General features: G+C 34.4%; 1 protein-coding gene across 4 annotated transcripts in view; it reads left to right on the forward strand.

The window, feature by feature from the left end:
• SPOCK3 (SPARC (osteonectin), cwcv and kazal like domains proteoglycan 3) overlaps window positions 1-15,847 on the forward strand; it is a 634,362-nt gene that overhangs the window by 375,161 nt on the left and 243,354 nt on the right. The gene's annotated exons all lie outside the window — the stretch shown is intronic.

Below are 15,847 nucleotides of genomic sequence, written 5' to 3' on the forward strand. Positions count from 1 at the left end.
GTGATTTAGAGCATTTTTCATACATCTATTTGATTTCTTCATGCAAAAATTGTTCATATATTTTGTTCCTTTATATTTGAGAGATTGCTCTTATTCTTATAATCTTGACAAAGTTCCACATATATGAGACCTCTGTCTGAAAAACTGTTTTCCCCATCTTCTAATCTTGGCTATATTAGTTTTATTTTTACTTAATTTTTTAATTTAACACAATTAAAATGATCCATTTTATATCTCTTAATGCTCTCCATTTCTTATTTAATGATAAATTGCTTACATATTCATAAATTTGATAGGTTGTATATTCCCTCTTCATTTAATTTACTTATTTAATTTACTTACTTCATTTAATTTACTTCTTTTATATCTTAGTGAATGGTATAAAATATATTGAACTATACCTAATTTCTGCCAAACTACTTTCCAATTGTTCCTGAAATTTTTACCAAATAGTGAGTTTTTATCCCACAAACTTAGAGCTGTACTTTGTCAAATACGAGATTATCATAATCTTTTACTACTATTTGCTATATCTGTTCTGATATACTGATCTATCTTTCTGTCTCTTAGCCAGTAAAACAGATAGTTTTGATAGTTGCTACTTTATAATACAGTTTAAAATTTGGTACTGCTAGATCTCCTTACTTTAAAATACAAACCTGATTAACTTGAGAAAAACTATCTAACTATGACAAATAATACAATCAGCAAATATCATCCTTTCCCTTAAAGAAACTGTTCCACTTTGGGGGTTTTCCCAGACTTTTAAAAATCACCTTGCAATTTATATTACCTCTGCATTGTACACTGCAAGACACGAAGTAGTTAAAGGTCACAGTATGTTGGGACACAGTGACATGTCTTTTTTAAAGGAACAAACTGAAAAAAATGGCTAAGGAAAATTCAGAAGCCTTACATGAAAGTTAATCTAAGGAAATAATTCCACTTTTCAAGATTTAGAATCAATGAATCATAATAGTATTTGAATACATTTAATAAGAAATAGCATAAATGCCTTTTCTCTTCAAGAATTGAAATACTTTTCCATGTGTCTTCAAATAAAATTCTCAGTTTTCTCCCCTCCATTCTCTTTGTGAATTAGCTATATTGAAAGGTGATGTTATGATTTGATATTATTAATGTTTTTGATATCATTTCTGAGTTTTGAGTATTTGTTTTATGAAAATAAACAAATCAAAAACAATAGGAATGAGGCAACTAGGTGGCAGAATAGATAGAGAGCAAAGCCTGGAGTCAGGAGGACATGGGTTTATATCTGGTCTCAGATACTTCCTACTTGTGTACTTGTGATCAAGTCATTTAACCCCTTTGGCCAAGCTATTGCTCTTCTGGCCTAGGTTTATTAGGACAGAAAGTAATGTTTGTTTGTTTGTTTTTTAAAGAACAACAGGAATACAATAAAATTGGAAACATTTATGTTGTCCCAATATTCAAGTAGGGGAAGAAGGAATTCTTCATACTGTATTCAGGGAATTTGACTTTTGCTTTTGAAAACAAATTTTATACTGCATTACTATGTGAACAATTTGGAGTATTTTGAAATGGAGGAGATTATCACTGTAATCCAGTATGGCTCATTCAAGAAAAAGGCATGTCTACCTATGAGTAATCTTTATCAATTTTTTTTTATATCTTTGGCATCACTTGAAGACTGAATTAACTGGTCAAAATTATAAAATTGGAAAAAAATTAGCTGTATAGTTTCTTAAAAATAGGGGCTGGGCCATACTACTGCAGGGTTTATACCCCAAAGAGATCATAAGGAAAAAAAAATACTTGTACAAAAATATAGCTGTGCTCTTTGTGGTGGCAAAAAATTGGAGAATGAGGGAATGCCCTTTGACTGGGGAATGGCTGAACAAATCATGGTATCTGTTGGTGATAGAATATTACTGTTGTAGAAGGAATAGCGAACTGGAGCAATTCCATGTGAACTTCCATGTGAACTGGAATAACCTCCAGGAATTGATGCAGAGTGAAAGGAGCAGAACCAGGAGAACCTTCTACACAGAGACAGATACACCGTGGTACAATCCAATATAAAGGGCTACTCTACTAGCAGCAATGCAAGGATCCAAGACATTTCTGAGGAAACTATGAGAACAAATACTATCCACATCCAGAGAAAGAACTGGGGGAGTAGAAACACAGATGAAAAACAGCTACTTAATCACATGGTTTGATGGAGATATGATTGGGGATGTAGACTTGAAACGATCACCCTAATTCAAATAGCAATAATATGGAAATCGGTCTTGATCAATGACATATGTAAATAAATACCCAGTGGAATTGCACATTGGCTAGGGGAGAGGAGTGGGAGGTGGGGAGGGAAAGAACATGAATCATGCAACCATGGAAAAATTCTTTTAATTAATCTATTAAATAAAATTAAAATGAAAAGAAAAGAAAAGAATAGCAGCTGGAAAATCTAATAATTAGAATAGGTAGTGAAAGAGCATAAGTTAAATATTTGTAACCATAAAGAAATCTATACATGTTTCCCTCAACATACAGACCTTTACTCTCTTGTCTGTCTAACTAATTCATTTGTTATTCAAAGTTAATGATGAGTAGTCAGGAATCACAGAGTATCAATGTTGTGCAGCAGAGGAAGTATTTGATCTCACTGAAATGACAATGCTGTCAAAATGTTATATTGAGAACTGTAGTTAGTTCCAAATGATTGCAATATAATTCTAAATGAAGCAAAATTTATGACAGTTAAATATTTCATGAAAAATTATATAGAGTCTACAAATCAAATTTTTTTATTTTGTTCTAATGATCCTTATTATTCCAGTCTCTAGAGTAAGCAACAATTGGGCTTTTATTTTTAGGAATTTTTCAAGTTTTCTAGACAAATATATAATCAGTGAAAGTACCATACTGGGTTTTTTTCAGTCCACATATAAAATCCTCATCAGTGATCTGTTCACTTTTTAATTATTGATAGTAATTTGCCAATCTTCTTTCCCTCTGAATTACTTGTTTCCCAACAGGTGATTCTCATTAGAAATGAAACTAGAAGGTCTGGAAGGAAGTTAATATGTGAGTTTTTGTGTATCAGAGCATATGATTTTTGCTGATAATTTATTATTCCATATTAAGGTCAAATACAAATTACTTATATGAATAACCAAATTCTTTGTATTTTCTCTAGCTCTGTTAATATTTAATAGATTGAGTTAGTGGCTACTGGAGGTGGACCATGCTTTTAAAACTCTCATGTATGAAACCTGACTAAAATATAATTGGCCAACTTTTATTAAAATAAATAAAATTACAATACGACATAGATAATATTAATTTATGATTTTCTAGGTGATTTGTGGCACAGATGGATGCATTTCTATTTGAGTTTGACATCAATGAGCTACATCCATATGTATGATATTAAAAAAAACACCCTAAAAACCATTTTTCAGTATTTATTGTGTTTCAGGCATGTGAATACAAAGTTATAGTTGGGTGAGTGATTTGGAACAGGGCAAAAACAAAGACAGACTATTGGAGGGTTCCCGTAAGAGAAAGTGGTACTAAAACTGGTCATTGAGGTAAGATGAGATTTTTATGGGATAAAGGTGAGAAGGGTAACATTCCAAGCATGAGAGACAGCTCAACATGGTATATTGATTTTGCAGCATGTCTTCTGGTCAATTTTTGTTAGAGGATAGTGTGTGTTAAAGGGAGTCACAAAAATACATCTAGAATGGTAAATAAGAACCAGACTATGTATATCTTAAGGTGTCAGCTTCATGGGTTTGTCTTTTCATCATACCACATAATAAAATATTTTCTTAGGCTAAGTTCATTTTGAGAATGAATCTTTGAGTAATGTACTGAACAAAATAAAGTGTGAATATACATATATCCATATGTATATAAAACTTTATTCGATGTAGATCTATTTAAACATAAGCCAATTATTGAAATCATTCCTCATGCATAATTTAAATGTTTTATATTTTTAAGATTTATAGATGTTTTGATCATCTCTGTGAAATTAAAATATCCAACCGATTTTTTTCTGAAAGCATGTATAAAATTGTACTCTATCTTAAGTAATTTTAACAGAATTGGAAAAAGAAAAACATTGTACTTTGTTTTTAAATTTCTGAAAACAGTTCAACTTTAGCCTGTTAATAGAAACATAATTGAGTCAAAGCAGGCACTTTTTCTGATAGTTATTATATCTGTCTTCTTGAAGCCACATTATACCTGGTCCTTCTGGGCTTATTTATTTCCAGAAATTATAGAATGTTAGGATCAAAGATTTATATCTGTTAGGAGCATATTAACCATTAATTCCAATCACCACATTCAATAGGCAAGGAAATGGAGCCAAGAGAGGTTAAATGACTTTGCTTCATGGCTAGAATGTGTATAAGGAAGGATTTCAATTCATTTTTAACTGTAAGTTTAGTGTTCTATCCACTGCACCTTCTCACCATCTGAAAGCCTCCATAGAACATCTGCCTAATATCTGTAGGTCTTCCTCTCATTTTTTTAGTATCTTAGCACTGTCAAACTAGAGTAGGGCTATCAGTCAGTTGCCTCTAATTTTCCATACATGGCCCATCTTTTTCATTTAATATAATAGCTAATCTTTATATAGTGCTATGTCAAATACTACGCTAAGCACTTCACAAAAATATCTCATTTGACACAGACAATAACCGTAGAATATAAACATTATTACCCCCCAATCCATTTTACATACAAGGAAAGAGATACCAATGGGATAAGTGACTTTTCCAGAGTAATACAGCTAATAAATAGTTTAAAACTGGATTTGACCTCTAGACCCAGCACTCTGGGGTATACAAGGTAGTCAGAAAAGAGGGACATCTTTGATGTGAGGTCTTGGCCAGCCCTTTTCAGGGATGCTCATTGTTCTTTGGTATCCATCTGCCACCGAGGTCTCATCTCTAGTTTCAAGAAGATACAGCATGTGCCAAGGTCATACCCAAGTTAACCATCTCATCAAATGAGCTAAACCAGTCTGAAGGAAACCAATAGGTATCAAAGGTGTTGGTGAATTAGGGCAGTGTCTACCCCTAGCATGTTAAGCCTTCCCCAGGCAGAAGGGGCAAATGGAAACAATTTGTTCCAATGGTCATAAAGCTGGTGGAAGCTGGCAATGCTTAGAGCTTGATTAGATGTTGAAGAAGCCATAATCATTCACTGCATCCTGAGCCATCACCTGCCATGCTGATCTTCGTCTTTCCACTGGGCCTTGGTGACTCTGGAAGAGAGACAATGACTTTGTGCAACTCTTCCTCACTAAAATCCAATTCATGTGCAATTCAGAAGACATTTCCCATTGGTATCAATTTGATCCTCTTCCAACTAAAGGACAACAACCAACCTAGCACTCTATCCATTGCAAGGTCCAGTGCTTAGCCAGTGCCTATAACATATTAGGCATTTAAAGAATGTTTATTAAATGAATGAATGAACAAGTCCTCTTCTAGACTGTCAATATCTCAGAACTGCCAAATTATACTAAAACTAACAATTTGTTTTCTCTCATTTCCCATACATAACTAACAAATGCATTTTCTTAGAATATGAGCCAAAAAGGACATAAGAAGACTAATAGTCCAACTTATAATGAGACACCAAACAATAATTATTGTTTTGGAACACACACACACACACACACACACACACACACACACACACACAAACACTAATTCCTTTAAAAGAATGATACCATGTTCTCTATTGTTAAATATATAACTGAGAATATTGCTAATGAAATTCTGTGGTAGTAAAAAGTTTTAGAAAATCAGGAATACTATACTGTTTCCCAAATGCAATCCACAGTAATATCTTCCTTGTAGTGAATTTTTGGTCTGGAACTTTGTGTATTTTCAAAAGCTGCCCCCAATATATGTATACATATGTTTGTACAGAAAGTGCATTAGCATGCTTTCCATAAGATACTTGCCATTATAGATAGGAACTTTCCCCATTTATACAGAAAGAATACCCTAACAGCATGAATGTGTCATTGTGTAGCTTTGTCTGGACCAGCACTGTTTATAGAAAATTGTTTTTATGCTCCCTTTCCTATTAGCCTATGATCTCCTTGAGAGAAGGAAGGCACTTTTATTTTGTTTTAGTTTTGGTTCTTTGTTTCAGTTTTATCATTCTTTTGATCCCTAGTTCTTAGCACAGTGCCTAGCCATACTAGCTTCTTAGTAAATGTTTGTTGACTGAGCAATTTCTCTTTTTCATAAATAGATAACATCTTTAATAAACCCTTAGTATGTGCCAGGGTTTATCCAGGGGTTCCCAAACGTTTTTGGCCTACTGCACCCTTTCCAGAAAAAATATTACTTAGCCCCCTGAAAATTAATTTTTTTTAATTGTAATAGCAATTAATAGGAAAGATAAGTGCACCTGTGGCCATCAACCCTCCCCTGGATTGCTGCAGGATCCACCAGGGGGTAGTGGCACCCACTCTGGGAATCACTGGTTTATACTAAACCTTTGCATGAAGATAAAACACAAAAAGAAATTCCGTACCCTCAAGAAAATTACATTCTTATGGAGAAAAAGAGGAACTTGGAATTGGGAGGGTGGGGTACTTGAGAGGAGTAAGGGGCAGGAGCCTGCTGCCAAGGAGATGGAGAAATCTAGAGAGGGAGAAATGGACCTGAGTATGAAATAAGCTGGGTCTGGGCAACCTAAGAAATTATCTCAACTGTTTCCACTCCAAAACAACAAAGAAGTAATTATGTTGGGGATGTGTTTTTTAGTCTCCTTTATTATGAAATAACAAAGCTCCAAATTTTATATTGAAAACTAACAATAAAAAGGTTAAGGAAAGATTTGCTGTATTTATGTCTACATGGCACAAAGAGAAGCATGGAGAATGTTTCCTGGAGAGGCTGTTATACTTAAGCCCTCATCGTCTTTTGAGGTTGAAATTGTTCCTACTACAATTTAAGGTCATTTTCTATTATTTCATTGTGTATGCCTATGAAGAATTATTTGTCGCTGCGATCTGTATTTGAATCCTTGAAGTTAATGTTCTCCTTTTGTCTGAAATATACTATAGGAATTTCTTTATTTAAGGTCCAATTTACTAACTTTGCTCTTAGTTTTTTTCTTCTAAGGATTAAAATTTTTTCCAGATTATGTGTCAATACAATTTTTAATATCTTTTTTTTTACATTTTGCAATCCATGTTCTCTCCTTCACTTCTATTCCTCCCCTCTTCACAAGAAGGGAGGCAAAATGATGATATGATATATAGTTGTATATATATATATGTATATAAAATCATATAATACGTATTTCCATGTTCTTTATATCCTTCTCATTCATTTTGCATCACTTCATTTCTTTCCAGGTTTTTGTGATTATCTTGTTTGTCATTTACCATAATTTGTTTATCCATTCTCTCATTGATGGACATCCCTTAAGCTTCCAGTTTTTTTGCAACTCAAAAAAGAGCTGCTATAAACCTAGGAACTCCCATCTCTAGGCCTGGCTCGAAATCCATGGAGCTACTCAGCTGCCTGCCCCCTGTTGTTTCTATATTTTGATGAATGTCCTCATAGCACCAATGCTTGAAAAGTTAAAAAAAAAAAGAAAATGATACATGTGTTAAATCATATTTGACTCACTGAATTGATTGGCGTGCATGGCTTTGTGTTGCATCTTTTATTTTTCCTTAAGAACTTGCCAATTAGGTATTCAGCAATGTACCATAACCATTCATGCTTAAAATGGATACAGTAAAATTAGATTTATTTTATCATTGGGATCTATCCATCTTTGAAAAGAAAAATTTTCATGTGTATAAATATGAAAACTATTTTTTGAGGATTAAACCTGAATATTAAAATTTCTCTTAGAACCATGTTTAAGATTAGGACATATCTCTAATGATGAATACCACCTCCTTTAGTTTGAGACATTGAGTAGCTGATCGGGAGAGAGGAAGATGTGAGTTGGAATCCTGACTCAGACTTTTACTAGTCCTTTGATGCTTGGCAATCACTTAACTTCTGTCAGTTCCAGTTTCCTTATCTGTCAAATGGGGATAATAATAAGGCCACTGATGTCACAGGACTTTTGTGTCTGAACAAATAAGAGAATATATACATTTAAAAAGAACATTTTATTCCTTGAAGTGCTATGTAAATATGCTAGCTACACACTTCTAGGAAGAGTTCAAAGGACTTTAGAAGTTATACTTTCCCTAAAAGACAATTTTATGGAGAACTCACACAAGGCAAGCAGTCAGAGAAAGGTCAGTAGAGTGAACCCTTTTAAGGTTTTTCTCAAGAGATTTGATACCAATTGTGAGATATCAAAGAAGTTGCTGTGCTCTGTGGGCAGAGCAAAACTAGAGTAGCTGGAAAGGAAGGTGAGATGTGCAAATTTAGAGCTATCTGCATCCCAAATGTTCATTTGGGCTATTCCTGCTGGACCTGGGGCCCAGCTTTGCAGTTTTATGCATAGGGTCAGCCACAGTGTAACTCCAGCATTGTGGTGAAAATTCTGGTCCTCCTCAAGTAAGAGGGACAACAAACAATTCCCTCCATGCCTTTTATCAGGCTGAGGGCAGTTTTAAGTCACTTAGGCAAGGTCACACAAGGAGCAAGTAGCAAAGCTAGGATTTGCACTCCAGTCCAATGACTCAAATTCAGGGGTTTTTGTACTGTAACATACTGCCTTTGGGGCATGTACTTGAATAAAATGTGTGTATGCCAAGATTATGTGAATATTTTAGTTAAACATTCTGAGTTCAGTCACACATCATTTTCATGAATGCTATTAAAATCTGTAAACACTTCCTTTCCAAAGGAGTTTGTTTTGTGTGCTTATTGATTTATGTTGTCAACTAAATAACTTTGAATAATAAACAAAAGTTAGAATAATATCATAATGCCCCTGGCATAATCTAATTGACAACAAAAATTAACTCTATATTTTAACATTCTCATCATGAGAAAAGTATGTTTATTTCATAAATAGTTGAAATAGAAGTGTTATAAAATAAAATATAGCCATAAATATGAATTGGTGGAAATTAGTACGTTATAATATATATGTCTCTACAAGTACATTTATGCTTAATTTCTTCAAATGTGTCTCATATATATTATATATTATGCTACCCATTATATATATGCTACCCACATATATATATATGCTACCCATATACCCATATTATATATATATATATATAGATAGATAGATAGATATGTAGATATGTCTCTCTACATATATACATATATATTTCTACCCATGGCCTCTGGCAATATTAACTACCCATCAGATATTTTACTTTTTATGTGGATTTTTTATGAAACATGCTAGATATTTTAGTGGTCCACCGAGACTAGCAAGAATTATGTAATATAGCAAAATCAGAAACACCAAAGTGTATTTTCTCCTTCGTACTTTGGAAACGAACACAATGTATATGAACCCTTGTATTCAGTGAAAAAAGATAGATTCTGAGCAAAGATGAAGCAACACTTGGAAATTCCCCTGTGTTCAGAAATGTTTAAGAGTGAAATGTATGTCTTAAGAAGTAATACATTTAAAGGCTCAAAAGTTTTTCTATAATTTAGAATCTGATTTTAAAAAATAGTAATCTTCATAAATGTTGTTTACATAACTAATGCTCTGTGGTTTATAAAGCACTTTCACAATACCCTCAGGAGAGGACTATCAATAATGGTTATAAAGAGTTTGCCAGATTTCGGTGAATCACCTGGAGTCAGTAGACAGAGCACTTGTTTGGGATCCCAAGGTCATAAATTTGAATCCCAGCTTTGCAAGCCGTGGTTAGCCCTCTAGGTCTCCATTTCCTAATCTGTAAATGAGGGGATTAAACTTTTGATAGGTTCTAAGGTATGTTTACTACAGTATTAAAATGTATAGTTCTAAAATGCTCTGACCTGACAATACTATGACTTGACTACAGTATTATATTTTGGGGTAAGATCACTGACATTAAATGACTAAGAATTGTGTTTGATAAATGTGCAGCATTTTTTTTTCAAGATACAGAGCAGCAAGTAACCACTTGAACAAATAAAAAGATTAATGAACAATTTTTTATATATTTTGTTTTCAGAAACCATTATATTAAATATAAAAAACCAAAACCATACAGAGAAGTAGGTGGAAAAGGGGATAGAGACAAGGTCTTGGAGCTGAGTTATACCAGCTGTCAAATCCTTGGTGATCCACTTGAGCACTTTAGAGAATGTGTTGCTCTTAGTGCACTATGTGACTCACTGGATAGAGAGTCAAGCCTGGAGACAGAAGGTCCTGGGTTCAAATTTGTCCTCAGATACCTCAGAGCTGTGCGACTGAGCAAGTCATTTAAACCCAGTTGCCTAGCCATTACCTCACTTTTGCCTTAGAACTAATAATGGTTCTAAGACATAAGGCAAAGTATTGACCTCTATTGGTAGAAGTAATTTCATCAGTTGGGAGTTCTCTATACCAAAGAAATCAGAAATAAGGCCTTTATCTTTATAAAGACTGTTTCTTATCATCAGCACTCTTTCATTTGTTTTCTGTCTTCCCCTCTCTTTGGGCTCATTTCCTCCTGAAAAATTTCCCATGTCTCCCCTACTCTGAAAAAACTTATATTCTTCCTTCCCACTAATTACTAATATCCCTCATTCTTCTGCCTTTTGTACCTAAACTCCTCAAAAAGATGTGTTCCTTGCTCTCCTCTCACTCTCCTCTTGACCCCTTAAAATCTGAAAGCAAACCTTGACATTCCATAGAAACTCTTTTCTCCAAAGATATTAATGATCTCTTACCTGTTAAATCTAGTGATCTTTTTTTTTTTTTTTGTCTTCTTTCTTCTTGACCCCTCTGAAGTCTTTGAAACTGTTAATCACATGCTACTTGATATATAATTTTCTCTTGCTTTTTTGGGACACCACTCTATCTAGATCATACCCTTTACCCAAAGATGCCCTTCAGAGCCCCCTCACCCCACCCTGGGCCCTTGGCTCTTCCCTCTCTGTAATATAATGATTTAATTTATATCTCTGTGGTGATGATTCTTACATCCAAAGATCCAGCCTTCACACTCTCTGGTGACTTGTCATTTTGCACCGACATCACCAACTGGATGTGCGGTAGATATCTTAACCATCTTGCTGTCCTTCCTTCTAAAAACTTTCCTTACACTTTTTCCATCACTATATAGTCCCTCAGGCCTGCAGTCTAAGTGTTGTCTTGGATTCCTCACTATCTTTCAATTCCTCTCCCAAACATGTGTTTGATTTGTTGCCAATGCCTGTTGATTTTACCTTTGTAATATCTCTCTTTTCTCTTCTGACTTCCACCAATCTAGTGTACACCATCATTACATTATGGCTGGATTTTTACAGTAGTCTGATGGTGAGTCTACCTGCCTCAGAAATCTCCATTCAAGGCCATGAATGTCAGTCTCCTAAAGTATAGGTCTAATCGTGTAACCAAACTATTCAAAAACTCCAGTTCCTCTCCATTATCTCCAAAAACAAATATAAAATGCTTTGTTCAGCATTTGAAGTCCTTTATAACCTAGCCCCATCCCATCTTTCCTATCTTCTTATACCTTACTCCACAAAAAACATTTTTCAATCTAGTAAAACTGTCCTTACTGTTTCATTAGCAAAATATGGAATTCTTTGACTTCAAGCATTTTCCCTACTTGTCCCCTCCACTTGGAATATTCTATCCTCTCCACTCTGACTACTGCCCTCCTTGACTTCTTTTAAGTATCAACCAAAATCCTATATTCTACAGAAAACCTTTCTCCAACCACTGTTAATTCCTGTGTTTTCCCTTCCCTCTGCTAATTATTTCATAGCGTGATATGTTTTAGAATTAAAAATATTTAAAAGACCAGTATTTGGTTAAGAATATCAGTTTATTGTTAAATTGGTGGTCTATGATCCTCTTAAAAATCAAAGACCAAGAAGGTACTTCATGCAGGTCTATATATACAATTTGAGAGCTTGATATTCAGTCCCTCCCTTTGACATTACAAGACATTACAGATTCATGAATATGTAAAAAAGAGATGGATTTAGAGACCTCAACTCCTCCCTCACTACTTTACCATTGGAGAGGTGGATCTTACCTAAATAAGGAAAATATTAGCCCATATTTTCACCAACCAAATGGCTGGCCCACAGTACATTCAATTGGGTCAAAGTTCAGAATGGCCAAGGAGCCCTGCCTTTAATCCTTTCAAAGTATTATCAAAAGCCAAAAGGTTTCACTCATTTAATAGCTTTGGGGGTCTGGAAGTAAGTGCAGCATGACTTAAGGAGGCTAAGGGGAAAATGATTTCCCATATGTACTGAACTAGACTAGGAAAGATAATGATCTCACCATCTGGTTATGGTGATCTGACATAAACACAGAACATAAGATATTTAAAAGAGATTTTTTTTAAACTCATTTAGAAGGGTGTGTGTTACAATTGAAAGTATGCTGGATTCTAAAAGACCTGGGTTCAGATCCTAATACACACACACACACATATGTACATATATATAGTATATAATATAATAAACAGTGTGAAAAAAATAAACAATAATAAATAGCAGGCATTTTAGGTTACAACCATAGGAAGAAAAGGATGAGAAATTCATGAACAGGAACAAGAGAGTATGATGTCCAAGCAGGAAAAAGTCTAATCATTCCTGGCTCCTTTGCATATTACTGTTCAAAGCAGTTTGTCTGAAAGCCTTAGAATTCCTTCATTATCTTCATTAAAGGCATTAGCTGTTCAACTAATCTCATGGGGGGAGGGACCAAGAGGGCTGGAATGGAAGGCTATAAAACTGGTCTTAGACTCCTGAATATTGTATTCTACATTCTTACAATTCAAATGTCCATATTATGTTTCAATTATCCATAGTTAACAGTCCCAAAGAAAAAAATCACTTACAGGTTGAGGCATGTGCTTTATTTTTTTTTCTATAATTTTCTATGATTTCTGTAATTTTTTCTATAATTTTCTATAATTTCTATACTTTAAGGAAAGCTGAAATTACAAACAAGAAATAAAGAAGAGAAACATGAGATATGTGGAACTAAAATGCATTTGTCACAAACTAAAGCAAGGAAGTTGGGACGCCAATACATTGCTAGTGGAGTTGTGAATTGATCCAAACATTCTGGAAGGCAATTTGGAAATATGCCCAAAGAGCATTAAAAGACTGCCTGTCCTTTGATCCAGCCTTATCACCGCTGGGATTGTACCTCAAAGAGATGATAGGAAAAAAGACTTTTACAAAAATATAGCCTGGTTCTTTGGGGTGGCAAAAATTTGGAAAATGAAGGGATGTCCTTCGATTGGGAAATGGCTGAACAAATTGTGGTATATGCTGGTGATGGAATGCTATTGTGCTCAAAGGAATAATAAACTGGAGGAATTCCATGTGAACTGGAAAGACCTCCAGGAATTGATGCAAATGAAAGGAGCAGAACCAGGTGAACATTGTACACAGACAGATACATTAAGGCACAATTGGACATAATGGACTTCTCTACTAGCAGCAATGCAATGACCCAGGACAATTCTGAGGAACTTATGAGAAAGAACACTATCCACATTCAGAGAAAGAACTGTGGGAGCAGAAACGTAGAAAAAAACCATATGATGGAGCATGTAGGTCAATATGGGTATGACTGGGGTTTTGATGTTAAAAGATCACTCTATTGCAAATATGAATAACATGGAACTAAACTTTGAACAGTGATACATGTAAAACCCAGTGGAACTGCTCATCAGCTCTGGGAGAGGGGAGGAAAGGGAAGGGGGGGATTATGAATCATGTAACCATGGAAAAATATCTTAAAGAAAAAAAAAAGAAAACAGGCAAGCATGGTATAATGAAAAAGAACTATGGATTTGAAGTCATAGGCTTTGAGTTAAAATTTCAGCTCTCCACTTTATTAGTTAAATGACCTTGAGCAATTAATTTCTCTCTATATCATTTTCTTCTGTAAAGTGGTGAGGTATAACTACATCATTAAGGTTACTCTCAGCTACAAATCCTTTGAAGGGATTCCTCCAACTGAATGTGGCAAGTTCTGACTTGATGGGTGATTAGTAATTTGGAGTTGGAAGTTAGGAACAGGAATAATCCTAGAGAAGCATATCACAGCATCCCAACTACTAATTGAGAGTAGTTGACCTAACAACAGGCACTTCAGCTGCAAGAATAAATTCTGTCCATGTGGAAATAAGTCCTTAAAGCAGGAGATAAAAAAAGAGTGCCAATGACTATAAGAAGGCTAAATTAAGGAAAATAGAATTTGATGATATGGAAGAGATCAGCAAAATTTAGCCAAGGAATCTCAAAATACCCAGGAAAAAGAAGTACATTTTATTTTAAGTTTGTACTTTAAATTGGGCATTCTTTCCTCTCATTTCTGTTGCTATTATCATTTTTATTTATTTTATTTCATTTTTTATTGTCATGAAAAATACACTTTAATTTTGGTCATTGTTTTAAGAGCACACTCATACAAAACCAAAATCCCAAAATAAAACCATAAATATACTAGTGTGAATGATAACTCCGTGAGTTCTTTCTCTGGAGGTAGATAGCATTCCCCCTCATATGTCTATCAGGTTTGTTCCAAATCATTCCATTGCTAAGAGTAGCTAAGTTTTCACAGATAATCACTGTCCAATATTGCTGTCATTATGTACAATGTTCTCCCAGGTCTGTTTATTTTGCTCTGCAACAATTTCTGCAGATCTTTCCAGCTTTTTCTGAAATCATCTTGATCATCATTTCTTATAGCACAGTAGTATTCCATTATGAACATGTACCAACATGTTTTTAGCCATTTCCCAATTGATGGACATCCCCTCAATTTCTAATTCTTTGCCACTACAAAAAGAAGTGCTATAAATCATTTTTTGTGCAAGGACCTACTTGTCCTTTCCCCTTTTTAATCATCTTTTGGTATACAGACCCATTAGTGGCATTACCAGATCAAAGGGTATGCACAGTTTTATAGCTCTTTGGGCATAGTTCCAAATTGCATTCCAAAACAGTTGGATCAGTTTACAATTCCAACAATGCATTAGGAGCACTGAGTATTTAAAATACATGATGAAAGTCACATATTCAAAGGTAGGTCTAGAACCCAGGTCTCCTTGGTATAAGGCTCATTATCTCTTTAAAGGCTCTTTTTATATTGGCCATTTTAATGATGGAAGGACAGAAATGTTATTTTTTTGTACAAAGGAAAGATTATATATATAAATTTTCAAATAATGAAAAATGTCATTGCTGTAGATGAACACTATACTACTTTAAAGGATTTAAATTTCTTAAGCGCTTATTCATATGTCAAATTGAAGTTATAGTAAAATTCCTTAGTGCCTAATCCAAACTGTTGGTTGATTCATTTGAGGTAATTGGGCTTGCCTTTATTACATTAATTTGAGTCATGATGATATTTATTCCTCCTCATGTACACTTTCTTCTTTCTATTTGTTGTTCACTATTCATGAACTGTCTTGTCTCTTTCCTTTGCATATATAGTCTTGTACTTCTGAAATATTTTTTCCCTCACTTCTATCTCTTGGTATATGGACTACTTTCTAGTCTTAGCTTAAGTGACAATTCCTACTGAAGCCTTTCCCTAAGTCTTTTAATTGTTTTGTTGCTACCCATCTCCAAATGACTTCATATTCTCTTTGTGTACTCTGGGTATTTCTTTTTTTAACCCTTTCTTACCATCTTAGAATCGATGCCAAGGATTGGTTGCAAGACAGAAGGCAATAGGAGGAGGAGACAATTGGGGTTAA

This window comes from Gracilinanus agilis, chromosome 6 (assembly GCF_016433145.1).
Source record: "Gracilinanus agilis isolate LMUSP501 chromosome 6, AgileGrace, whole genome shotgun sequence".
Lineage (NCBI taxonomy): Eukaryota > Metazoa > Chordata > Mammalia > Didelphimorphia > Didelphidae > Gracilinanus > Gracilinanus agilis.